General features: G+C 38.8%; 1 long non-coding RNA gene across 3 annotated transcripts; it reads right to left on the bottom strand.

Moving 5' to 3' along the window:
- Positions 1-2,801: 2,801 nt before the first annotated feature.
- On the bottom strand, positions 2,802-26,021 carry LOC138071320 (uncharacterized). Of its 3 annotated transcripts, none has more exons than XR_011144193.1 (5): positions 25,989-26,021; positions 22,710-22,819; positions 22,037-22,187; positions 15,498-15,636; positions 2,802-4,035 (listed from the first exon to the last, which is right to left on the bottom strand). It is a non-coding gene; the product is annotated as an uncharacterized lncRNA (long non-coding RNA). The 3 variants fall into 3 exon arrangements; XR_011144194.1 differs by lacking the exon at positions 25,989-26,021 and adding an exon at positions 8,666-8,807 and having other exon boundaries at positions 22,710-22,836; XR_011144192.1 differs by lacking the exon at positions 25,989-26,021 and having other exon boundaries at positions 22,710-22,836.
- Between the last annotated feature and the right edge of the window lie 1,289 nt (positions 26,022-27,310).

Raw genomic sequence — 27,310 nt, 5'->3', positions numbered from 1 at the left:
GTGTCAGCTGATATATCATATCCTCGAGTGACTATTTCTGGCATCAATGAAAAAACCGGAAAAAGATTGCACCGTGACGGGGCGGGACCTCTCGACATTCCGTTTTGTGACAAACATCTAAGCATCCGCATAGGAATAGACACTCCTTGGACTTTATGTCGAGCCCGGGTTGCGTCGGTGTACAACATCAACAATGCCAATACCACTTTTTTATGGGATTGGGCACCTGGGGGAAAGCCTGATTTTCCTGAATATCGAGGACAGCATCCACCCATTCTCTCTGTAAACACTGCTCAGATATTTCAAACAGAACTGTGGAAACTTTTTGCTGCTTTTGGTCATGGTAATAGTCTATATTTACAACCCAATATCAGTGGGAGTAAATATGGTAATGTAGGAGTTACGGGGTTTTTATATCCCCGAGCTTGTGTCCCTTACCCATTCATGTTGATACAAGGCCATATGGAAATAACATTGTCATCGAATATTTATCATTTAAATTGTTCTAATTGCATACTTACCAATTGCATAAGAGGTGTTGCAAAAGGAGAACAAGTTTTAATAGTAAAACAACCTGCTTTTGTAATGTTACCTGTTGAAATAACTGAAGCTTGGTATGACGAGACTGCTTTAGAATTGCTACAACGCATTAACACGGCTCTTAGCCGCACTGAAAGAAGTGTGAGCCTGATTATTCTGGGTATAGTATCCTTAATCACCCTTATAGCAACTGCTGTTACTGCTTCTGTATCTTTAGCACAATCCATTCAAGCTGCTCATACTGTAGATTCCTTGTCATATAATGTTACTAAAGTAATGGGAACACAAGAAGATATAGATAGAAAAATAGAAGATAGATTATCAGCTTTATATGATGCGGTTAGAGTTCTAGGAGAACAAGTTCAGAGCATTAGCTTTCGCATGAAAATTCAATGTCATGCTAATTATAAATGGATCTGTGTTACTAAAAAGGCTTATAATACATCCGACTTTCCTTGGGATAAGGTGAAAAAACATCTACAAGGAATTTGGTTTAATACTAATGTCTCTCTAGATCTATTGCAATTACATAATGAAATTCTTGATATTGAAAATTCTCCTAAAGCTACTTTAAATATTGCTGATGCTGTTAACAATTTTATGCAAAATTTATTTTCTAACTTCCCTAGCCTGCAATCACTATGGCGAAGCATAATTACTATGGGCACGGTTTTGATTGTTGTGCTTATCGTGATTTGTCTGGCTCCTTGTCTTATTCGTAGTATTGTTAAAGAAGTTTTACATGTAAAAATTCTGATACATAAAAACATGTTGCAACACCGACATCTTATGGAGCTTTTAAAAAATAAAGAGAGGGGAGCTGCGGGGGACGGCCCGTGAAGGGTTAAGTCCTGGGAGCTGCTCCGCAGGTATGCAGAGCCTTAGGCGTTGTCCTAAGCTCCCTGTCCCGCCACCCTCAAGAATTCTTGTAGCCCTTAAGGCTCCAGGTCGTCTTGCTCCAGGATGTCTTGTTCCTGCAACATGTCCTAGAAGATAGATTATCTTATACACGTATCATAAAAGATAGATTATCTTATTGAATTCTGTACACAATGGTAGGGGTCTGGTGATTGTATTTTGAGATTAAAGAATAACCTTGTACATGTCTTAAGTCACGTACTTTACCCTATAAATACCGTGGCCTAATAAAGGAAGGCATCAGACATAGTGGGTCTGATCCTCTCAACCCCATCTTTTGTCTCTCTTATTTTTCCACGCGGGGACGCTCCGTTCTCTCCCTTTGCAGGTGCGACTCTTGCTTGTGCTGGCCGCGGCAGGAGTGGGTTGCCATTTCCTTCTCCAATGCATACAAGTGAAAAGTGAAAGTGAAGTCGCTCAGTCATGTCCGACTAGTAGCGACCCCATGGACTGCAGCCTCCTCTGTCCATGGGATTTTCCAGGCAAGAGTACTGGAGTGGGGTGCCACTGCCTTCTCCGCCAAATGCTATTATCCTGGTATTGAAGGCCTTCCAAAATCTAGGTGTGAATTTTCTTTCTAGATTCAGAATCCATTACTCCCTTCAACAAAACTGGCCTCTTCACCATCCCCTGAACTTTGACACATTATTTCTGCACCTTTGCTTGTGACGGTCCTCCTGCCTAGAATAGCTTCTCATCTTTGAAAGCCTGTTCAAGGCTTTCTTTTCCCCATGAAGTCATCCCTGAACATTAACACTCACAGCAGCTTCTCACCCCTTGAATGTGATATGAGTTTTGGACAGCGTCATTCATCTGGCAGTCCTCAGAGACAACTTATCTTGTCTTATATTGTTAATTCTTGTATTATTTATTTTTGTGTCTATCTTGCCTCCTCAACTAGACTGCAACTTCCTTGAGGGCAGGGGCCATTTGTTCTACTTTTTAAAATGACCCACAGGGCACAATGCCATGCTGGGGGATAAGATAGGGACTGGTCATTGACAAAAGAGCACTCACGTTTCCCTAAGACGCCTCATTCTCAGAAGGCAGCACTCTCTCTGGGTGATGATTTTTTACACATATGTGCCAAATACAATAGTTTTAAAGGTGAAACTAACTTTTCACGTTACTCCAAGATATTAAGGAATTACCAACTGCCTCTGGAACTTCTGAATCCCTTATTAAAATACAAAATTAACCTTTCATAAGTAATTTAATGTTCCCCTGAAAGCTTACAAATGACATGTAAAGAATGGCCAAGCCAGGTGCATAATAAGCTCTAAGATTTAATCACAGAGTATTAAAAAAGCCAAAGCTCCATGCAATCCACTTATATTTCAGTGTCTGTTTTTTCCTTTTTTGTCAATAAAATAGGCTAAACTACATATGAACAATACATCTAGGACTTAATGTTTACAAGAAAGGCAGCCAAAATTTTATGGATAGTTCAAGGTAAAAATGTCCTTCACATCTTGGTTTCTCCTGAATTATTTAGTTAACCTGAAGTTTCTTCATAGTTAGAGATGTAATCCTTAGCCAGAAACTGCTAAATACGTGTTGTATACTGACCCAAGGAATGCTGTGATCATCAAGTTCTATCAAAATACTTACTAACCTTGTAAACTGAAGAAATCATTATTACAAAATCCCTACCCTCAGATTCTGCTGCTAAAACTTTGAAGTAACCGCAAATCTCAGAGATGTTTGTTTAGCTTTATGGACAGCCTCAACTGATGAAGCTTCGGCAACAAATGCTGCTTGCTAGGCAAACAGAGGCCAGAAAGGAATCCCTTGCCTAGTATGTTAGAGAGATCACTGACTGGAATACCTAGCATAATCGGATCAAAACTTGAAGGATTGGGAAGCCTAGTATTTGTATATATTTGTCCTTTCTTTGGGAAAATTTCCTTGTTTACATAATGGTTTTGTTTCCTTTAGCTCAGTCTAGACCATTGGTAGGCAAGGTTTCAAATGATCTCAGTTGGAAGTATCCATGTTTCACAAAAAATTTTTCATTTTTTTTTTTCCTCAGGACTAGTATAATAATGAATTTAGCTTCCTGTCAAGAAAAATGCTAAGTTCAAAGCATTATTTCCTTCACTTCTAATTACAAAGAAGTTTTACTTTAATTGAGTGCCATTATACAATTTTACACAGTGCCATTAATATTTTAAGTAACAATTAAGCAAATCAAATGAAAGTTTTTGAGCTCTACTCCTCAGTATATAGATCTACCTGAAAAAGTACAAACTAAGCACAGTGGTGCAATTTTCCAGGCACTTTCAAGTTGCTTAAATATTTACAAATATGTAAGCACCCTGTATGAAAGCATGAAAGTTTTGGTGTCAGGAGGAAACACTCCGTGTATAACAAATCTTTAAATTTTAAACATTTGCACAGCTCCAAATATTCCTGAGATGTTCAGTCTTGTTGTCACTTGACATCTGCATGTCCTCATATTTCAGCAGTGTATCTTGGGGAACCATAGTTTCGGTCCCTTGACGTACCACTAATTGCACAAAATACACGTAATGTGTTGCTCACCCAGGGAGAATGCATTGGGTCTTCTTGTATTATCTAAAACGAAAGAAATGGCATGTTTATCACAAAGCAAAATAGCCACGGCCAAAAAAAAGTATGTGTATACAAAATCACAGGCATATTCCAATTTATCAGTGACATTTAGCTATTTAAAATGATGTAAAGCAGAAAGAGCAAAGAAAAACATTACCGACTCAAGTCTTCAAAGCTGTATTACAAAGGCAGCGTATCAAAAAAGCAGAAAAGATCTGGTTACTCATTAAGAAAAATGAAAGGTTGTAAAAATGCAAAATTCAACAGAAAATGAGAGGTAATAAAATGTTTAAATTTTTTTTTAACAGATGGTCAGAAAAGAGCCTCAACAGTGAACTTTTTGATATGAGTTTATAGATCATCTTCTAAGAGTGGTTCTCAAGTTCACTTGGGGGCTATTCAATATGCAGATACCCATGCCCCTTTCCTGGAGACTTGGGAAATAATTTTAAGTGAAGAGAAAATAAGTCAATATTTCCAAATATACACCATAATTATGTAAATTAATTGATGTAAAAAGTTTTTTAATGAAGAACTTCACAAATGTATTAACAATTTTATAACCTATAAGCATAGAAACACATATATTCACAATAGTATAGACATTTTAAAAATCATCCGTTTTGTGTGATCAAAGGCAACAGATATCTCATGCATGGATTAGATGAAAGAATAGCATACCAAACTCTTTACTGAACAATCCCAACTTAGCTTCCCAGCTTTCAAGACTAGGTTCTCAAGTTAGCTTTGAAACTTCAGTAGGAAGCCTGCAAACGGCTTCTGGTGGCAGTAATGGGTCATATCATCTGTATTGCTACAAATCACATCTCTATTATAAAGTACATAATAGAAGAATTTCCTCTTATAAAAGCGTGAAGAAGTTTTAAAAGGACTTCGTATTTTGATATAGCGTAACAGATAACATTAAAAAGGGCTGAGGAATATCCAGGCCATATCTTTTTCTCAAGTCATCATTTATGGAGCTAAACAGATAATTGAAATTTCAATGCACAGCTATATTTTATCTTATTTTATATGATTATATTTACCTTTGAGAAATAATAAATTTCAAATTTTGTGACTAAAAATAGTTATTATATATATATATTTGGATTATTTTATATATATATTTGTATATATATATGTATTTGGAAATATTGATTTATAAAACTTCACTAAAAACTCAGCATTTGCCTAAACTAAGGTATACCTAAATATGATGCAGCACAACCATACAGCTTTCATAAATATAAACCAATAGAAAGCAAGATTTTCTTGGTTAGCTATAAATATATTATATATAATATATGATAGAAGAATGCATAACATATAATGTATAATATATAATGCCAAGGGTTTAAAATTTGGTCTCTAGAACTAAATATAATAGTCATGGTTTATAGAAATTAAATGAGAAAGATAGGTGGGAAATATGACAGCAGATTCATAAAACCCAAGTTTTGGGGTGTTAAAAAAGAGACAAGGAACTTCCCTGGTGGTCCAGAGGATGGGACTCTGCTCAGGGGAGTAGTGGGATCAGCCTCTGCTCAGGGAGCTGGATCCCATGTGCCACAGCTAAGACATGGTGCAGCCAAATACATTTTTAAAAAGAGAGAGAGAGAGATAAGAGGCCCAAAATGGAGTCACTTGTGCTAAACCCACATCACCTGAGTTATAATATATAGCCTAATTATAGTTTTGGCCTTTTTCAGGTAGGTAAACTTAACTAGTCAAAAATGTACATATATTATTTTCAAGTCTGGAATTTCCTGGTCAGCACTAGTGAGGTAATCCAACTGACAGACACTTGCTGTGCTCCAGAGGAAGGTGACCTTGTCTGAAACAATCAGGTCTCTTTTAGAATAACTTCCTTGACCTGACTCCTTCTACCTGTACAAGGCTTCCATTTTCTATGGCTCTCAGAGCTCCTTTCAGTCTGCTACATGGGATCCTGCTGGACTCGTGAATCACTGAATAAAGCCAAAAGCTTTAAAACTGACTCACCTGACTCTGATTAAAAAGCAGAGATATTACTTTGCTGACAAAGGTCCATATAGTCAAAGCTATGGTTTTTCCAGCCTTGGACCAAAAAGAAGGCTAAGTGCCCAAGAACGGACACTTTCAAACTGTGGTGTTGGAGACGACTCTTGAGAGTCTCTCGGACTGCAAGGAGATCCAACCAGTCCATCCTAAAGGAAATCAGTCCTGAATATTCACTGGAAGGACTGATTCTGAAGCTGAAACTCCAATATTTTGGCCATCGGACTCAAAGAACTGACTCACTGGGAAAACGCCCTGATGCTAGGAAAGAGTGAAGGCAGGAGGAGAAGGGGACAAGAGAGGATGAAATGGTTGGATAGCATCACTGAATATGTGGACATGTGTTTGAGCAAACTCCAGGAGATGGTGAACGACAGGGAAGCCTGGTGTGTTGCAGTCCATGGGGTTCCAAAGAGTTGGACATGACTGAGCAACTGAACAACCACAGTTGAATTTTGTTTTTTAACAAGGAAAAAAGAACTGTATAGAAAGCTCTAAATAACTTGATCATCATAATAGCAGTAAATTGAATAATTTGCTTTCAATTTGAATAATTTAGAGTTCAAGGCTAGGTGATACACTTGCATGCAATTTCTATAACTGTAAAATATATTGCCTTAAAATGCTGTAATTGTTTTATATTTTTGTAAAGGAGGAGTTTTGCTGTTTTCTCCTATGGACAATGGAGAACAGAACCCCGTAAACTGGACAGTTTCTAGAAACAAATTATGTAGTCTATCTGATTAAAGTACTCCCCAGATGGCTCAGATAGTGAGGAATTCACCTACAATGCAGGAGACCTGAGTTTGATCCCTGGGTTCAGAAGATCCCCTGGAGAAGGAAATGGCAACCCACTCCAGTATTCTTGCCTGGAGAATTCCACAGACAAAAGAGCCTGGTGAGGTTCAGTCCATGGGGTCACAAAGGGTCGGACATGACTGAATGACTAACACTTTAACATACCCCAGAAGAGTGAGGGTGAACAGAGGCATGTCCCCACTGGACTCAGGGGCTGAACCTGAGCTACAGACAATAAACGAAGTGGAATGATTCCCTGCCTGCCTAGTCCTGATCACCGGGCTGCTTTGGCAAGGAGACAAAAACAGAACTCGGAAAACTGAGCTGCAAAGGTATGCCTTGGACGGTTTACCCTCATGCCTAATTGGGCTAACAGAAGTCAAGATGACAAAAAGAGGAAACAGACCACGGAGTCCAGACTCCTCAGGCCGGTGAGAGTCCCTGTCACGAGAACAGGAGAGGAGACTGGGATGACTCACTCACTGAAAGATGGGATGATGAGAGTCTAGCTGCCTGGCTTCTCCATGCTGAGAAGATGACCATGGTCAGAGAATGGGACTCCTGGTCACGCAGTGCAACTTTGGACTAACTGTAGTAGATTTCCCATAGTCCTTTCTAACAGAAAGCATACAAGATACCACGAGAAAGAGAGCTTGGAGTCAACTAGCTCTTGTTTTCCCTGAAATCTCTCTTCTGCCCTGCCCACCATTACACTGCAGTCCTTTGGCACTAACCATGGTCAGTCTATTTGTCACTAACCATGGTCAGTCTATTTGTAAGGACACCCTCCATGTGATGGTCTCACCCAGGGGAGTGTCTTCAGGCAAGCAGTGAAATGCTCATACCAGGACAGAGGAGGCTCTCCTTTCTGGAACCAGCAATAAGAATGTGTCTCTAAAGGGCTGTAGTGATCCTTGTTTCTTTTAAGGGGTCTGAATTTCATAAAAAATTGAGAGTCTGAAGAGTTTCTGAAGCAAATATTGATCTTATTGGATGTTTTCCTTTTTAAGGAAAGCAAAGAGACATTAGGTAAGCTCAATAGGGCTCATGCACTGAGGGACCAGACCATCAGGCCATGACTTTTACATCTGTGGTGAAGATGTTAAAACAGTCAAGTGACAATCCATGTACAGAGTGGTTGTAAACACAGATTTCAGGAGCCTAATATAGGAATGACATTTACCAGGATAATTCAGGAGTACTCTGGTTTTAAGGTAAATAGATGTATAAAAGTCTTAACTACTTAATTACAACAGAATTTGGCTGTCAGTGGTGAGCAGATCTTTGCTTCTATATGTTTCACATTGTGGACTATATAACTTAGTTAGTTATAACTGACATTAACAGTCAGTCAAACATTAGAATGCTAGGTATTATGAAACAAGAGTTTTGCAGGCTATATGGGTATTAAGAGCTAATACAATTTAAATGTTATGTAAATAGCTGCCTACATGCAGGAAACTCAAGTTTTGCTTTTTTGGAACTTTCTGGAAATTTTTTTCAAATATTTTCAATCTGCAGTTGGTTGAATCCCTGGATGTGGAAGCTGCAAATATGGAAGGGCAACTGTAACTAGTTTCTTACAGCTAAAACAGGGATATTCATTTAGGGATCTGGCTACTGAGCCAATCATTTCACTTCTCTAGGACTCTTCTTGAGGGACTCTCAGCCATGCTCACAGTAGATGAACTCAGACTTGCACAGCTACTCACTTCTAATGGCACAGTAGTGCAAAGAACAAAATAGTTTACTACCTGAACAACTGCTAAAGCAACTGTCAGTAATTGCTTCAAACCTGATTTGGGGTGTAGAACAAGATGGCAGAGGAGTAGGTGGACGTGGAGTACATCTCTCTCCATGGATACATCAGGACTACCCATTCAGACACAGAAGTGCTTGCCGAACACCAGCTGAGAGCAGACGGGAGCACCCGACCACTGGAAAAGAGTATACAGAACCATGCAAACACTCGGTAGGACAAAGAAACTAGGGGGAAAAGCAGGAGTGTTACTAGGACTGGACCTGCCCTCGGTGGGTGCTGGAACTGAAGCAGGGGTCCAGTCCCCACACTGGGGCAATCGTCTGGGTCAGAGGAGAAACATTTGAGGCTGAGAGTGAAACAGCTGATCTGTGGCAGCCTAAATGGAGTGAGAATCAGACAGTCCTTGCCACAGCCATACATACCCCGGACAGGGAAGCAGGTCCCCTGCAAGGCACAGCAGCTGGAAGCTGGAGCACTGGGATTGTGGAGCAATTCCAGGGTGAGGGCTGCTGTTGACTGTGGCAAGAACGACCTAGGAGACGTGAGGGAGGTAATTGTGTTGGAAAGTGCCTGTGGCAGAAAGCCAGGCAGCCATGGAAGCAAGACGATACTGCTGGAGCCATCACCATAGCCTCTCTCTCCCCACAGCCCAGCACTGGCAGCTGAACAATAGAGAGGCTGACCCATCAAACCCCTGACTGCACTGAACTACAGAGCAGGACCCCATCCAGGGTGTTCCTCGAAGTGACTGATGTGCTGAAAGACAGAGTAGGACCTCCAGCTAGCGGAGCCTCTCTATGTGCCTGACACGCTGAACAACAGTGAAGGACCCCAGGCAAGGGAGATCGCTAAGTGCCTGAATGTGTGGAGCTACAGAGAAACACAAGTCAAAGAGATCTTCTGATCGCCAGCTACCAGAGGCTCAAAAAAGATTCCGATAGGGCAGTAACTCCTACAGCGGAGGCAGTCCATATCCCTGAACACTTGGTGCCGCCATGGCTCCTGTGACCCAAGTAGCTGCGCCACCTTCATGCTCAACCCTCACTGGGGCAGAGCTGCCACAGGCAAAAAAAAAAAAAAAAAATTTTGCATCTATTGACATGGCGTTGCTTCAGTCGTGTCCAACTCTGTGACCCTGTGGACTGTGGATTGCCAGGCATCTTTGTCAGGGGGGTTCTCCAGGCAAGAATATTGGAGTGTATTGGCAAATATTGGTTGCCATACCCTTCTAGAGCACTGTATTTATTGCTGCCCTAGCTTCCAACTATCCTGAGTACTCGGTGCTGCCAGAAACCCTGTGACACAAGCAGCTGTGCCACCTCCACAGCTGGCCCTCACTGGGGCAGACCCAAGACCTCCAGGACAGCCTCAGGAACAAACCCAAGTGGACGACCCATGTACAAAGGTGGAAATAAACCACAACTGAAACCCAGGGGCAGTGTGGCTAAAAAAGAAGACCCAAAGCCTTCCCACTAGCTGTATAAGCTGCAGATTAAATCCACACGATCAACTAGGCAGACTCTGTGTCTATGGGAGATATAAAAGGACACTGAGCGCTCCCACCAAAAAAAAATGCACTATTTCTTATAGCTGTGTACATTGGAGGCAAGAACACACAGAAGTAGGACCAGATTAGAGTCTGAGTTGCCCCCACAGCAGGCCCAGAGACCAGCACAGTGTTGGAAGGCACCCCAGGAGGGCGAGGTGGACTGTGACTCCCAGCGATGGAAAGGACACTGACAGCAGTGACTCAGGAAAAATATTTACTCTTCTTATATTTTGCCTTGTTCTGCAGTTTCTTTTGGAATTTTTCTTTTTCTTTTTTCCCCCTCTACTGTAGTTGTCGATTTTATTAGCTCTATGAAATACAATTAAGTTTTTAAGGTTTTTTTTTTTTCAATCACACTTTTTATTATTGCTATAAATCTCTACCTATACATTGGCCTTCTGCAGTTTTGTGGAGTTTTCCATTCTTTTTTATAATCCCTTTTTAAAATTTTAATTAAAAAAATTAAACATTATTATATTTTTTCTATATTTATTAATTTGCTTGCATTTCCTACTTTACTTTTCCTCTTGCAGTTAATCTTTAATGAATATATACTTTCCTTATCTACCTTTATTTAACTTTGCATATCTATTCTTTCTTTTCTTTATTTCCTTTCCTCTCAACATGTTTATTAGTTTTGTTTTCATTGCTTTACTCCCCACATGGCACATTGCTTTAGTTTCGTTTTTTAGTTTGTGCTTTAGTTAGTTTGATCTTAACAGAAGTCCAAATAAATGAAGAAGAAATAGGCAAACTACCTGAAAAAGAATTCAGAATGATGACAGTAAAGATGATCAAAAACCTTGAAAACAGAATATAGAAAATGCAAGAGTCAATTAACAAACACCTAGAAGAGTTAAAGAATAAATATACAGAGACAAGAATACAATTACTGAAATTAAAAATACTCTAGAAGGAATCAATAGCAGAATATCTGAAGCAAAAGAATGAACGAGTGACCTGGAAGATAAAATGGTGTAAATAACTGCTGAAAGCACAATAAAGTAAAAAGAATTAAAAGAACTGAGGAAGTCTGAGAGACCTCTGGGACAATATTAAACACACCAATATTCGAATTATAGTGGCCCTAGAAGAAGAGAATAAGAAAGGGTATAAGAAAATTCTTGGAGATTATATTTGAATATTTCCCCAACATGAAAAAGGAAATGGTCAATCAAGTCCAAGAGTTGCAAAGAGTCCCATACAGCATAAACCCAAGGAGAAACACACCAAGACACATACTAATCAAACTAACAAAGACTAAACAGAAAGAAAGAATATTAAAAGCAACAAGGGAAAAGCAACAAGTAACATACAGGGAAACCCCATATGTTTAAGAGCTGATCATTCAGCAGAAACTCTGGGGGCCACAAGAGACTGGCAGGATATTTTTAAAGTACTGAAATGGAAAAATCTACAACCAAGATTACCTAGCAAGGATCTCATTCAAATTTGATGGAGAAATCAAAAACTTTTCAAACAAGCAAAAGTTAGGAGAATTCAGTACCACCAAACCAGCTTTACAACAAATGTTACAGGGACTATATAGTCAGGAAATACAAGAGAAGAAAAAGTTCTACAAAAACAAACCCCAAACAATTAAGACAATGGCATTAGGCATATATCAATAATTCCTTTAAGTGCAAACGGATTAATTGCTCCAACCAAAAGACACAGACTGGCTGAATGGATACAAAAACAAGACCCGTGTATATGCTGTCTACAAGAAACCCATTTCAGACCGAAAGATACATATAGACCAAAGTGAGAGGATGGAAAAGTATATTCGATGCAAATGGAAAGCAAAAGAAAGCTGGGGTAGCAATCCTCGTATCAGAAAAAGTAGACCTTAAAATAAAGAATATTATAAGAGATAAGGAAAGACTCTACATAATGATCAAGGGATCAATCCAAGAGGAAGACGTAACAATTGTAAATATCTATGCACCCAACATAGGAGCACCTCAATACATAAGACAAGCACTAACAGACAAAAAGGAGAATTTGACAGTAACACAATAAGTAGGTGACTTTAACACCCCACTCGCACCAATGGAAAGATCATCAAAAGAGAAAATTAATAAAGAAACACTAGTCGTAAATGATTCATTAGATGAGATGGATCTCATTGACATCTTCAGGACATTCCAGCCACCTGCAGAAGCATACACCTTCTTCTCAAGTACCCTTGCAACATTCTCCAGGATAGACCACATCTTGGGTCACAAATGAAGCCTCAGTAAATTTAAGAAAATTGAAATCACATCAAGCATCTTTTCCAACCACAATGCTATGAGACTAGATATCAATTATGAGGAAAAAAATGTAAAAAGCACAAACACAAGGAGATTAAATAGTACATTTTAAAATAACAAACAGATTATTGAACAAATAAAAAGGGATATCAGAAAATTCCTAGAAACAAGTGACAATGAAAACACGACAACTCAAAACCTATGGGATGCAGCAAATGCAGTTCTAAGAGGAAAGCTTATAGTAATACAACCTACCTCAAGAAACAAGAAAAACATCGAATAGACAACCTAACTTTACACCTAAAATGTAAAAAGAAGAACAGAAAAACCACAGTTAGTAGAAGGAAAGAAATCATCAAGATCTGAGCAGAAATAAATGAAAAAGAAATGAAAGAAACAATAGTAAAGATTAATAAAATGAAAAGGCGGTTCTTTGAGAAGATAAAATTGACAAACCATTAGGCAGACTCATCAAGAAAAAAAGAGAGAAGAATCAAATCAACAAAGCTAGAAATAAAAAAGGACAGGCTACAACAGATAATCCAGAAATACAAAGGATTATAAGAGAGTATTGTGAACAATTATATAGCAAGAAAATGGATAACCTGGAAGAAATGGACAGATTCTTAGAAAAGTTTAGTCTTCAAAGAGTGGATAAGGAATAGAAATTATGAACAACCCAATTACAAGCACTGAAATTGAAGCTGTGATCAAATTTCTCCCAAAAAACAAAAGCCCAGGACCAGATGGCTTCACAGGAGAATTCTATCAAACATTGAGAGAAGAGCTAATGGCTATCCTTCTAAAACTCTAAGAAAAATTCAAGGAAGAAAAACTTCCAAACACATTCTATGAGACCACCATCACCCTGATACCAAAACCAGATAGAGACAACACAAAAAAGAAAACTACAGGTCAATATCACTGATGAACACAGATGCAAATATCCTCAACAAAATTTTAGCAAACAGAATTCAACAACACATTAAAAAGCTCATACACCATAATCAAGTTGAGTTTGTTCCAGGGATGCAAGGATTCATCAATATACACAAATCAATCAATGCGATACACCATATTAAAAAACGGAAAGATAAAAATCCATATGATAATCTCAATAGGTGCAGAAATATCATTTGACAAAATCCAGCACCCATTATGATTAAAACTCTTCACAAAATGTAATCAATACTATACTACCAAATGTAAGCTACAGATTCAATGTGATCCCCATCAAATTACCAATGGCATTTTTCACAGAACTAAAACAAAAAATTTCACAACTCATATGGAAACACAAAAGACCTTGAATAGCCAAAGCAGTCTTGAGAAAGAAGACTGGAGCTGGAGGAATCAACTTTCCTGATTTCAGATTATACTACTAAGCTACAGTCATCAAGATAGTATGGTACTGGCACAAAAACAGAAATATACACCTATGGAACAAGATAGAAAGCCCAGAAATCAACTCACGCACCTGTGTGTACCTTAGCTTTGACAAAGGAGGCAAGAATATACAATGGGGCAAAGAGAGCCTCTTCAATAAATGGTCTGGGGAAAACTGGACAGCTACATGTAAAAGAATCAAATTAGAACACTTCCTAAGACCATACACAGATAAACTCAAAATGGCTTAAAGATCTCTAAATGTAAGACCAGAAACTATAAAACTCTTAGAGGAAAATATAGGCAGAACACTCAATGACATAAATCAAAGCAACATCTTCTATGACCCACCTCCTAGAGCAACAGAAATAGAAACAAACATAAACAAGTGGGACCTGATTAAACTTCATAGCTTTATCACAGCAAAGGATACTTTAAGCAAGGTGAAAAGACAACCCTCAGAATGGGAGGAAACAATAGCAAATGAAACAACTGACAAAGGATTAATTTCCAAAATATACAAGTAGCTCATACAACTCAATACCAGGAAAATCAAACAATCCAATCAAAAGGTGGCAAAAAGACCTAAACAGACATTTCTCCAAAGAAGACATACAGATGGCTAACAAACACATGAAAATGAGCTCAACGTCGCTCATTATTAGAGAAATGAAAATCAAAACTACAACGCGCTATCATCTCACTCCACTCAGAATGGCCTCTGTCAAAAAGTCTACAAACAATAAATGCGGGAGAGGGTGTGGAGAAAAGGGAACGCTCTGGCACTGTTGGTGGAAATGTCAATTGATACAGCCACTATGGAAGATGGTATGGAGGTTCCTTCAAAACCTAGGAATAAAACCAACATATGACCCAGCAATCCCACTCTTAGGCATATACCCTGAGGAAACCAAAATTGAAAAAGACACATGTATCCCATTGTTCATTGCAGCACTGTTTACAATAGCTAGAACATGGAAGCAACCTAGATGTCCATCGACAGATGAATGGATAAAGAAGTTGTCATACAGATACACAGCCATAAAAAGGAACACATTTCAGTCAGTTCTGATGAGGTGGATGAACCTAGAGCCTATTATACAGAGTGAAGTAAGTCAGAAAGAGAAAGTTAAATATCATGTACTGATGCATATACACCGAATCTAAAAGTTAGTATGGAAGACTTTATTTGCAAGGCAGCAATGGAGAAACAGACATAAAGAATAGACTTATGGACATGGGGAGAGGGGAGAGGGGAGCAGAGGGAAGATGTATGGAGAGAGTAACATGGAAACTTACATTACCATATGTAAAATAGATAACCAAGGAAATTTGCTATATCTCTCAGGAAACTCAAAAAGGGGCTCTGTATCAATCTACAGGGGCAGGATGGGGAGGGCGGTTCAAGAGGGAGGAATTATGTATAGCTATGGTTGATTCATGTTGATGTTTGACACAAAACAACAAAATTCTGTAAGCAATTACCTTTCTATAAAAAATAAATAAATTTAATAACTCTATTTTTCATTACATCATTTAATGGTTAAAGAATATACAAACAAACTAAAAGAACAGACTTGATTTCAATGTAACACCATTTCAAACTAACAGGTTTGCTAAGTAACACTTTAGGGACCCAGATCATGTTTTCATTTTCATTCACTCTAATACTTGCCTGTTCATAAATAACGTCAGACAATTCTTTCACCATGTCTTCGAAATTTGATGTGAGCTCTTCATGGTATTCAATCTGATCCTCTTTCATTAACCACTCATTTAGTTCCAGTGCAATGCTGCATGCTTGGATGAACTTCCTGCAGATGAAGAGCAAAAATAAAGTGTTGGTTACTTATTACTCAAAAGTCTCACTGATCATTTATATTTACTTTCACCACGGCTTGCCTAGAAGGAAGATTAGAATCCTGTATTTTCTCAGTGTGTTTTTTCTAATGCCATCTCCCAAGTCTGAAATGTCCGTTCTTTTCCATCTTTGCTTCTGGTTTCTTATCTCTTTCAAAACCTAGCTCAAAATATATAACCTCTAGGAAGCCTACCTGCTTAGTCATTTACTTGATATGATATCAGCTATGGTTGTGCTCACAGTAGTTTATCTCTGTAGATAATGTCATTTATTCAAAAATAGCTAATTTGGGGCTATGTACCCAGTACAGTGTTATAGGCATGAAGTATCTGCCCTGGGTTGGTAAGAGTGGCGACAGGGAGTTGATGACTTATCATAAGAATATTTTTCCATTATTTCATATGTTTATGTTTAATGTCCACAATTAGAATGCAAAACTTGGGGGACAAAGTACCTCACTGACCATTTGTTCTGTACCCCTATGACAGCAACTAGTAGAATCTTTTCGTACATGCCAGGCGTTAATACGGAGAAGGCGATGGCACCCTACTCCAGTGCTCTTGCCTGGAAAATCCCATGGATGGAGGAGCCTGGTGGGCTGAAGTCCATGGGGTGGCTAAGAGTCAGACACGACTGAGTGACTTCACTTTCACTTTCATGCACTGGAGAAGGAAATGGCAAACCACTCCAGTGTTCTTGCCTGGAGAATCCCAGTGAAGGGGGAGCCTGGTGGGCTGCCGTCTACAGGGTTACACAGAGTCGGACACGACTGAAGCGACTTAGCAGCAGCAGCAGCAGCAGCAGCAGGCAGTAATAAATATTGAATGAAATAGGAAAGTATGGCCCTTTCAAACAGAAAAATAAACCAATAGACAGTATCACTGATCTCCTAGAAAAAGACATTAAAACAACAGTATTCATGATCAAAGAACTAAAAGAAGTGGTAGGAAAAGTCAAGGAAATTATCTATCAACAAAATGCCGATATCAATAAATAGCTAAGAAAATCGAAAAGGAAACCAAAACCTTTTTCTTTCAGAGCTGAAAAATACAATAACTGAAATGAAACATCACCAGAGGGATTCAAAGACATATTTCAGCAGTGTAGCCAATGTGAAGATAAGACAATGTCAATGATGGATCAGAGGAACACAAAGGAAAAAAACTGAAGAGGGACAGAGGCTATGGAACCTGAGGAATATCATCCAGCAGGTGAACATGCACACTATGGGAGTCTTTGAAGGAGAACAGAGAGAGAAAGGGGCAGGGAGACTATCTGAAGAAATAATGGGTGAAAACTCAAATCTTATGAAAGACACAAAACTCAACAAACTCCAAGCAGGGTAACTCAAACAGATCCATGCTGAGACTTATTAAAATCAAATGTCAAAAGTCAAAGCCAGAGAGAGAATTTTTTCTTTTTAAAAAAATTAATGTTTTTTAATTGAAGGCTAATTACTTTACTATGGCAAAGAGAGAACTTTGCAAGAAGCGAGAGACGAAGACTTGTCACATACAAGGGATCCTGAGTAAGAGGGTCAGATTTCTCATCAAAACTTTGGAGGTCAGAAGGCAGTGGACTTTAAAGAGAAAACAAATCTATTAAACAAGAATTCTATATCTTGCAAAACTGTTCTTAATAGTGAGGGAGAAATTAAGACATTCCCAGATAAAGAAAAGCTGAAGGAGGTCATTAGCACTCAGTTTACTTCAGTTACTCATCGAGTCCTGCTCTTTGCGACCCCATGAACTGCACCACGCCAGGCTTCCCTGTTCCTCACCAACTCCCAGAGCTTGCTCAAAATCATGTCCATTGAGTCGGTGATGCCATCCAACCATCTCATCCTTTGTCATCCCTTCTGCCTTCAATCTTTCCCAGCATCAGGGCCTTTGCCAATGAGTCAGTTCTTCGCATCAGGTGGCCAAAGTATTGGAGTTTCAGCTTCAGCATCAGTCCTTCCAATGAATATTCAGGGTTGATTTCCATTAGGATGGACTGGTTGGATCTCCTTGCAGTCCAAGGGACTCTCAAGCATCTTCCCCAGCACCACAGTTCAAAAGCATCAATTGTTCTGTGCTCAGTTTTCTTTATAGTCCAACTCTTACATCCATACATGACAACTGGAAAAACCATAGCTTTGACTAGATGGACCTTTGTCAGCAAAGTAATGTCTCTGCTTTTTAATATGCTGTCTAGGTTGGTCATAGCTTTTCTTCCAACAAGCAACCGTCTTTGAATTGCATGGCTGCAGTCACCATCTGAAGTGATTTTGGAGCCCAAGAAAATAAAGCTTGTCACTGTTTCCAATGTTTCCCCATCAATTTGCCATGAAATAGTGGGATGGGATGCCATGATCTTCATTCTTTGAATGTTGAGTTTTAAGCCAGCTTTTACACCACTAGGCTTGCCCCATATGAAACACCAAAGGGAGTCCTGCTGGTCACAATGAAAGAACATCAGACAGTAATTCAAACCTGTATGAAGGTCTTGGTAAAGGTAAATCCATGGGCAATAATAAAATCTAGTATTATCATAACAATAGCAACATATTTCTGTTTTTTGATTGCCACATGATTTAAGAGACTTTACATTAAAATATTGTTAGTCTACAGAACTTTCCTGGTGGTCCAGTTGTTAAGAATCCTCCATCCATTGCAGGGGACGTGGGTTCAATCACCGCTAGGGGAACTAAGATCTCTCTGCAGGACGACTAAGCCAGGGCACCACAACTAAAAAAGCCCCTGTACCACAACTACTGAACCCATGTACTCTAGAGCCCACGCTCTGCAACAAAAGAAGCAATACACTGCATTAACAGAATGAAGGAAAAGAAAAACACGATCATCTCAAACAATGCAGAAAATGCATTTGACAAAATTAACACCTTTTCATAATGAAAACACTCAACAAACTAGGAATACAAGGAAATGACTACAATCTGACCAAGGGCCACTGTGGAAAACCCATAGCAAACACTGTATTCAATCTTGTGACAAGGGATAGAAATTGTCTTAGCAGCTTTTAAAACTTCTCCAAAAAGCTTATATTCAAAAATTCTTTCTTTTCTTTCCCATTAAATATCTAGATTTCTCCAGAGAAACCTAAGGAAATAGTTGAAGTTAATTATCTGCCTAAGACAAAACATAGAAAAGAAATAAAAAAGAGGTCAAGACTGATTTTAACCTTATAAAAATAAAGTATATGGTAAAACATTCAAGCAGTACATGAGGGTACACTTGAAAAATAAATGTTTTTCTTCTCCATAAGACTCTAGTCTATCTCCTTAGGGAAAACTATTAACACTTTCGTATCATTCCATCTATGGCTGATTTATACTGAGGTATAGCAAAAAAAAAACCCCCACAATATTGTAAAGTAATTATCCTCCTATTAAAATAAGTAAATTAAAAACAACTTTGTATCATTCCAGAAATTTTCTAAGCAGACACAAGTCAGTGTATGTAAATATCAGTTTTCACAAATGTAATCATCCTGCCCATATGTCTGCATCTTACCTTTTTCTCTCAAGAATGTATCTTGGTTGGTTCGTATCAATACTTATAAATTTTTTAAGTAGTTTACCTATATCCATCGTGAGGGTAGTACCATTTCCTTAACAGTATGGACACAGATTGTTTCCAGGTTTTTGTTATATAAACCTTATAGCAATAAACATCTTAAATGTACATCTTTGTGTACATTTACAAGATAAAATCTTAAATGCAAAATTATTGGGTCCAACAAAACATACGTTTAAAATACTGGAAAATATTGCCCACTGTGTTTAAATTGTTTGTGCCCTTAAGCAGATTTTGTTCTTTGGCAAGTAAAAGAGTGTTTTAAATTTTTAACTTCACATATTAACAAAGAAGAAGGATTTTAAAAGTAGCAACTGCTTCTTTTCTCTGTTGCCTATGAAGAGTGACTGAAATATTGTGTTTACAAAGAGGGTCAGGAGTCCAGCTGCCTGATGGTGGTTTCTCATCAGTGCCTGTTGGCCAGGTTTTCAGAGGCAGCATAATGTACAAAACTGCATGTTTTTCTGCAAGCCTGGCTTTCTAATAACTTTCCACTTATATTATCGGTAGTGTGGTAGCAACCCTAAAACTTGCTGGCTACAAAAGAGAAATTTCTCTATGGTCTTAATTCAATAAAACAACACAGAAGGCGGAAACTGATAAGAAGCAGAGAGGTTTTGCCAAATATTAGTGAATTCTGGGCCTGTCAGTATACCTACTTTTAAACGTCCAAGGCATATGTTCAAGGAAAAGTCATCTCCATAAGACACAGCTAAATTTACAAAGTGAAGAGATCATTTCCATGGTAGAAATTGAAGTGTCTTTACCATCACCAAGGGCTTTTCACTCTGGCAATGCTGCAAGTGTTTTGCAGAGCACCATGCACATCACAGTCACTCCGTACGTATTTCTGGGGCCTGCAGATCTTGCACTGTATTAAAGGTCTTTCCTACCTTAAAAATCAGCTCTCATCCTGAACATGCCCATGGTGACTAAGGACAATCAGTCATTCCCATTGTGCTCTTCCGCAATTCTGTCTATCTGGAACTATGCGTTTCTAAGAAACAGCCTCTCTTGCTGGAACCTTTCTCATCCTTGCCTTGGCAGGGTCTAGTGGGATGGATCATCTTTAGATCAAGGCATCTCTCCTAAACCTACATCATTGCAAATATAACTACTGAACTAAGGCTATCTTAAGAGTGAAAGGTGCGTCATAAGATGATTTTTCTTTTAAAAATCGCATTTATTTATTTTTATTTTTGGCTGCATTTGATCTTCTTTGCTGCACTGTGTGGGCTTTCTCTCATTGTCGTGAGCTGGGAGTACTCTCTAGTTGTGGTGTCCGGGATCCAGAGCGCAGGCACAGTAGCTTGGCGCACAGGTTTAGGTTCCCCATAGCATGTGGAATCCTCCTGGACCAGAGATCAAACCTGTGTCTCCATCATTGGCAGGCAAACTCTTGCCCACTGGACCACCAGAGAAGTCCCACCTAAGATTATTTTAATCATAAAGTATGAAATTGACACTCATGTGGCACAACAACATTAACAATAATGGCTAACTTCTATTGAGCATGCTAGTTTCTATGTTAGTATCAAATGCCTTCCTATATATCAGGAACTCTAATCACTTTCCATACATTGAATAATTTAATCCCTACAGCTATCAAGGATGTACACTGTCACCCTGCTTATTTAACTTCTATGCAGAGTACATCATGCAAAATGTCAGACTGGATGAAGCACAAGCTGGAATGAAGATTGCCAGGAGAAATATCAGTAACCTCAGATATGCAGAGGACACCACCCTTATGACAGACAGTGAAGAGGAACTAAAGAGCTCTTGATGAAAGTGAAAGAGGAAAGTGATAAAGTTGGCTTAAAACTCAATATTCAAATAATGAAGATCATGGCATCCTGTCCCACTACTTCATGGCAGATTGATGGGAAAACAATGGAAACAGTGACAGGCTTTATTTTCCTGGGCTCCAAAAGCACTGCAGATGGTGACTGCAGCCATGAAATTGAAAGATGCTCGCTCACTGGAAGAAAAGCTATGACCAATCTAGACAGCATATTAAAAAGCAGAGACATTACTTTGCCGACTAAGGTCCATCTAGTCAAAGCTACGGTTTATCCAGTAGTCATGTATGGATGTGAGAGTTGGACTATAAAGAAAGCTGATGCTTTTGAACTGTGGTGCTGGAGAAGACTCTTGAGAGTCCCTTGGACTGGAAGGAGATCGAACCAGTCCATGCTAATGGAAATCAACCCTGAATATTCTTTGGAAGGACTGATGCTGAAGCTGAAACTCCAATACTTTGGCCACCTGATGCAAAGAACTGACTCATTGGAAAAGGCCCTGATGCTGGGAATGCTTGAAGGCAAGAGCAGAAGGGTTGACAAAGGATGAGATGGTTGGATGGCATCACTGACTCAATGGACATGATTTTGAGCAAGCTCTGGGAGTTGGTGAGGAACAGGGAAGTCTGGTATGGTGCAGTCCATGGGGTTGCAAAGAGTAGGACACGACTGAACTGAACTGAATTCATGCAACAACTTTATGAGGAAGGCACTATTATTCAGTTCATTTTACTAATGAGAACAATGAGGCCCAGGGAGGTTAAGTATATTCCCCATGGTCACACAGCTAGTAAGTGGCAGAGAATGGAGATCTGAATCCTTCTCTCTGATTCCAAAGCCCCTGTCCTTTCTTTTAGGATCTGGAAAGACTCTATTTCCCCTTCTTCTCCTCCACCAGCTAAAAAAGGAAAAAGTCAGAAGCAATGCGCCACATCTGGAACCAATAATGATTTCAAAATGCAGGGCAAGTTACCTTGTCTGAATCCTGAATTATTTTGACATTCTCTGTACCAAATTTTTCACCATAAAGTTTAACAAGTCTCAGGGAAATCTCTGAGAGGCTGATGAGCTTTGGCTCTTTATAGATGTACTCCTTTCAGTCCTCTTCTTCAAAAAAGACTATTCTACAATTAAACATAGAATACTTTATAAACATTATGAGCAAATGCAGCATTTAGAGAACATCTACTAAGTAATCAGAAATAATGTATTTGCTAGATTTTAAACAATAGTTCTAAAAGCCACATGCATATATTGTAGCTGAAATAAATTAGAACGTTCAAACTAACCGTCATATGAGCATGTCATTGGCCTGAAGGATTTTACACTCGATTTTTCATCTCTTGCATACTTACCTGATTTTTATTTGAAAACTTTCAGTACTAGGTATTAAAGAAACATTTAAGAAGCTTGATTGAAATTGAAACTGAAGGAAACGTTCAAATCTTATATGCTGTGCTCTGTCCTCGTGGACTAAATATGGAAACCAAAGTGAACATTACAAGAGAAAAGTGTCACACCTGCTGTTGGGACAGGTGCTTTACCCAGACAGAACCCTAGAACCAGTAACTGCTGCTATGGTAACCTAATAATTCAAGGTGAATGTTTAAAAAGGAAAGCAACTTGATGAACTACAGTATACTTACTGGGCCATAAAAGGCAACTCTGAAGAAGGTGCCTAAAAGTCTTTTCTTTGCGTGCATAACCTCCAAAATTTTTGTGTAAGCTCCATGAAGAGTTCTATAAACTTAAGTTTCTGAAAATATGAGAACAAATTAGCTTTATCTTTTGGTTAGTTATGAAATGTCTACAATAAATGCATAAGGGGAAAAAAGCAACCCCATTTCCTTTTCAAAATGGTTTTGGTGGGTCACTCGCACTCCCTTCGCCCATGGTCACAGAAAAAATGCCTTAACAAATTTAGGTGAGAGGGTAGAGCTTAAAATGGTCAAATAACACTGTAATTCTAAATATCATGCTTCATGTCATTCATATCTCAATGGCAGCATATACATTAAAAGCACTGTGTTATTGACTACTTTTTTCTTTATGCCTGAATTGTTGTAACTGAAAAAGAAGCAAAATGCTGTGCTTGAGCCCTAAGGTGGAAAGATGCAAATAAACGATCATGCAAACACTTTAGGAGAGGAAAGTAAAATGCAGACACAAAAATAACAGCAAAAGCCTGAGTGGGGAATGCTTTTATAACAAGTTCACAGACACTTCCAAAAATTATATTCTTCTACACACCCAGAAAAGGGAACGTACTCTGCAAAGAACATTATCTCGAATGTGAAAAGACACCATACAGACCAGGAGAAAATGTTTGCAAATCACATATCTGATGTTTTCTTATCCAAAAAATATAAGGAACTCTCATAGTTCAACATCAATGACAAACAACCCAATTTAAAAGTGAGCAAAGGACCTGAAAGATATCTCTCCAGAGACTATATGAAAACGGCCAACAAAGACATGAAAAGCTGTTCAAAATCGTGAGTCATTAAGGAAATAGAAAGCAAAACCACAATGTGACACCATTTCACATTCACTAGGTTCTAAGAAGAGGCCTCAAACACAAAGTGCCAATCAGATCTGCTGGTGGGAAGGTAAAAGGGATAACAATTCGCTGGTTTCTCAAAAGTTAACAGAATTACTCTGTGACTCAGCAATTCCCCTCTTAGGTATTTCTCCAAGATAAACGAAAACATGCCCACACAGAAAATTACTCATAACTGTTTAGAACAGCTCTGTTTGTAAGAGCCAAAATGTGGAAACAACCCAAACATACAAACAAATTTTGGCATAGCCATACCATGGAATATCATTCAGCCATGAAAAAGGAATGAAGTTCTGATCTAAGTTACAACTTGAATGAATCTCTAAATTTTATGCTAAGTAAAAGAAGCCAGACACAAAAGGTCACATCTTGCATTCATCTTTTTAATCACACATCCAGAAGAGGCAAATCCATAGACGGAAAGCAGATTAGTGGTCACCAGTGGGGTGAGGGAGGGGGTGAAGTGTGATTCCTGGAAGGAGACGGAGATTTTCCTGGGAAGATAAAAATGTTTTGAAACTAGAGACAGGTGGTTGGAGCATAATATTAAGACTGCGCTAAATGCTACTGAACTGCAAACCAGAAAACGGTTCACTGTACGCTGGTGAATTTCATTTCAATGCTAAAAGGGCAGACTGGAAGCAGATGTTCTTTCTTTCACATTCTTTCCATACTACCTTCTGCAGTTGAAGCCAATTTGAGGGAAGTGTTCCTCCCTTTATGGCTACTGTGGTTGACACTTTTCAGCCCATCCCATAAAGAACATTGAAGAATTACTTCATCCCATCCAGGATGCTTCAGAATCTATTCAGATGCTTGCCTCTCTACAAGGAAATAGGAGTAGTTCCCCAATAGAAACTATTGTTTCCTTTAATGTGTAGGGAAGATATATTTTTCTTTTTTCCCTATTAGTCAAGTGAGTAGCAAAATGTTCTCTGGGTTTCTAATAACCTGGTCTTCAACTTGAGAGTAAGACAGTAGGTACTTTGGCACTTTTACAAAGGTTCTTAGGAGGCAATGCTTTGACAGAAAGAGCAATGCCAATTCTTGTCTTGTCTCATAAGCTATTGTTTGTCATCAGCAAGACATAGATTTAATTACTTAACTCTTTTTTAATATAATCACTTGAAATCCACTATGATTTTTCAGGCATGTCCCCATATACAGCAAAAGCAGGGCAAAGAGTAGGAAGACCCAGAACCCAGGAAGAAAAAGTGAGTTTGATAAGAGCCAATTTTGAAAAGAGATTAGAACGCTACACAGATGACATTAAATGTATTTTTTCACTCTGGGACCCTTCAACAATGAAAGGCTACTTGCTACATATGTTTAAGGATAAACTGATTTGCTTTAAAAATTGGCTTGAGTCTTAAATCACCGCTTTCCAGCATAGCAGGGGTAGAAAATTATGATATAGACTCAGATTCTTGAATATAAAAAGTCCTGTTGAGTGCTGGTGGCAACAGCTATACTACTGTTCTTTAGTAATTCCCCTTGATCAAAGATTTATGTGGCAGACAAAACTGGAAAAGCTCCTCATAAAAGGGTAATTCCTAGTAACTTATTATCTCCACTACTGTCATCTGCTAGCAACTTCAGTCTCAACATCAAATTGCAAAGCATAGAATTACACCTATATCTCCTCCCAGACATCATGGAAATCAAGTAACTTTTTGTTTTTAATGAGGACAACATGGATTATTCTCTGCCATGAGTGGAGAAGAGGAGATTGCTGGTAAAAATGCTGTAGGAACAACTGGTATAATGTTAATTCCAATACAGATTTGGCACATTGCATCCTTAATTTCATTTGGTTTTTCCAATGGTCATGTGTGGATGTGAGAGTTGGATTGTGAAGAAGGCTGAGCACCGAAGAATTGATGCTTTTGAACTGTGGTGTTGGAGAAGACTCTTGAGAGTCCTTTGTACTGCAAAGAGATCCAACCAGTCCATTCTGAAGGAGATTCCCAGCCCTGGGATTTCCTTGGAAGGAATGATGCTAAAGCTGAAACTCCAGTACTTTGGCCACCTCATACAAAATGTTGACTCATTGGAAAAGACTCTGATGCTGGGAGGGATTGGGGGCAGGAGAACAAGGGGACGACAGAGGATGAGATGGCTGGATGGCATCATGGACTCGATGGGCATGAGTCTGAGTGAACTCCGGGAGTTGGTGATAGACAGGGAGGCCTGGCATGCTGCGATTCATGGGGTCGCAGAGAGTCGGACACGACTGAGCGACTGAACCGAACTGAACTGAGGGAAGGACTGTAATTTTAGGACATTTCTGCGTTTTTTTAAGGATAGCAACTTAAGACCAAAATAAAATATATAGGTGAATGATGCAAACATATCAGTTACTTACCTCAAACTCTCGATGATTCTCATAAATTGGAATGATCAACGTGGAAATTTCAGAAATTCCTTCGTAACGCTCTGCTTTCCATAAGCCATCCACACCATGTTCCAGCAACTCCAGCAAAACTTCCTGCATTGAGAAAAAATGTAATGAGGAATTATTGATCCTTTTAGAGCTCTGGGCAAATGTAGTTTGAACTATTTCAAATGAATAAAAAACAGAATGTACTACATTTAAGGAAATGTACGAAGGAGTATTGTTGTGTGATTATATTTTCTAAATGACATACACGAAGTATTTGGTATTGAACCCACATTCTTAAAAGTGTGAAATGAATATTGACAATAGTAAACTACTATTGGCTTGGTTTTGCATATTATCAAGATGTTAACCATAGTTACACATGGTAAAATGTTCAGAAGTATTTTCCAAACTGAGGATATTAAATGTCTAGCAGGGTAAATTCCACTAAACCTATAAAGGTCCATGAGTTTTGCTTTCTACTAAAATTATGCTTACACACAGTTAATATGAGTCTTAAGGGAATTTCACAATATTCAAGCTGCTGCATCAGTGACATCAGTGTTCATTAACATGATGTGATTTTGGTCAACAATGCTTCCTTCCTAACTGTAGGTTCTAAAACTACTGAGAATGATAATGTAATACCTCAAGATAGAGATCTCTTTGCCATAATAACAGCTTCTATAAAACAACCATCATCTCATGTTCCCAACAATGAAAGCGTGATGCCAATTACTCATACTATTCATAAGTCTGAACAGTTTGTTTCTATCTTAAAGAGATGAATTTCAGACCTATAGAAGTGACTGCTACAATGGCTCTTAAAGTATGTCCTGTAGTCAATTCTGAATTCATCTTTTTTCTAAACTAGCTCTTTCCCTTGCACTTCCTACCTAGCCAGGGGTCATATCCTATAGACTCTGAACTAGAAAACTACAAGCACTTCTGACTTTACTCTTGGTTATAGGTTGAACTGTGTCCCTCACAAAGATACGCTGAAGCCCTAACTTTCACTGCCTCCAAATGTAACCTTATTTGGAAACAGGGTCACTGGTGATAATGATGAGTGAAGTTGATGTCATACCTGAGTGACTTACTTGCAGCAGTGATTTACTGGGTGAGCCTTACTCCAAAAGGACAGAGACAAACAGGGAGAGCACCATGTGACTACAGAGGCAGTGACTGGAGTAATGTCGCTACGAGCCAAGGAAATCCAAGACCAACAGCTACCATCAGAGCTAGGAGGAGGCAAGGAAGGCTGCTACCCAGAGTCTCCGAGGGAACAGGGCCCTGCTGACACCTGG

The sequence above is a fragment of the Capricornis sumatraensis genome, chromosome X, assembly GCF_032405125.1.
Source record: "Capricornis sumatraensis isolate serow.1 chromosome X, serow.2, whole genome shotgun sequence".
NCBI classification, from domain to species: domain Eukaryota; kingdom Metazoa; phylum Chordata; class Mammalia; order Artiodactyla; family Bovidae; genus Capricornis; species Capricornis sumatraensis.
The sequence above is the reverse complement of the archived record's forward strand: the minus strand, read 5'-3'. Positions and strand labels throughout refer to the sequence as shown.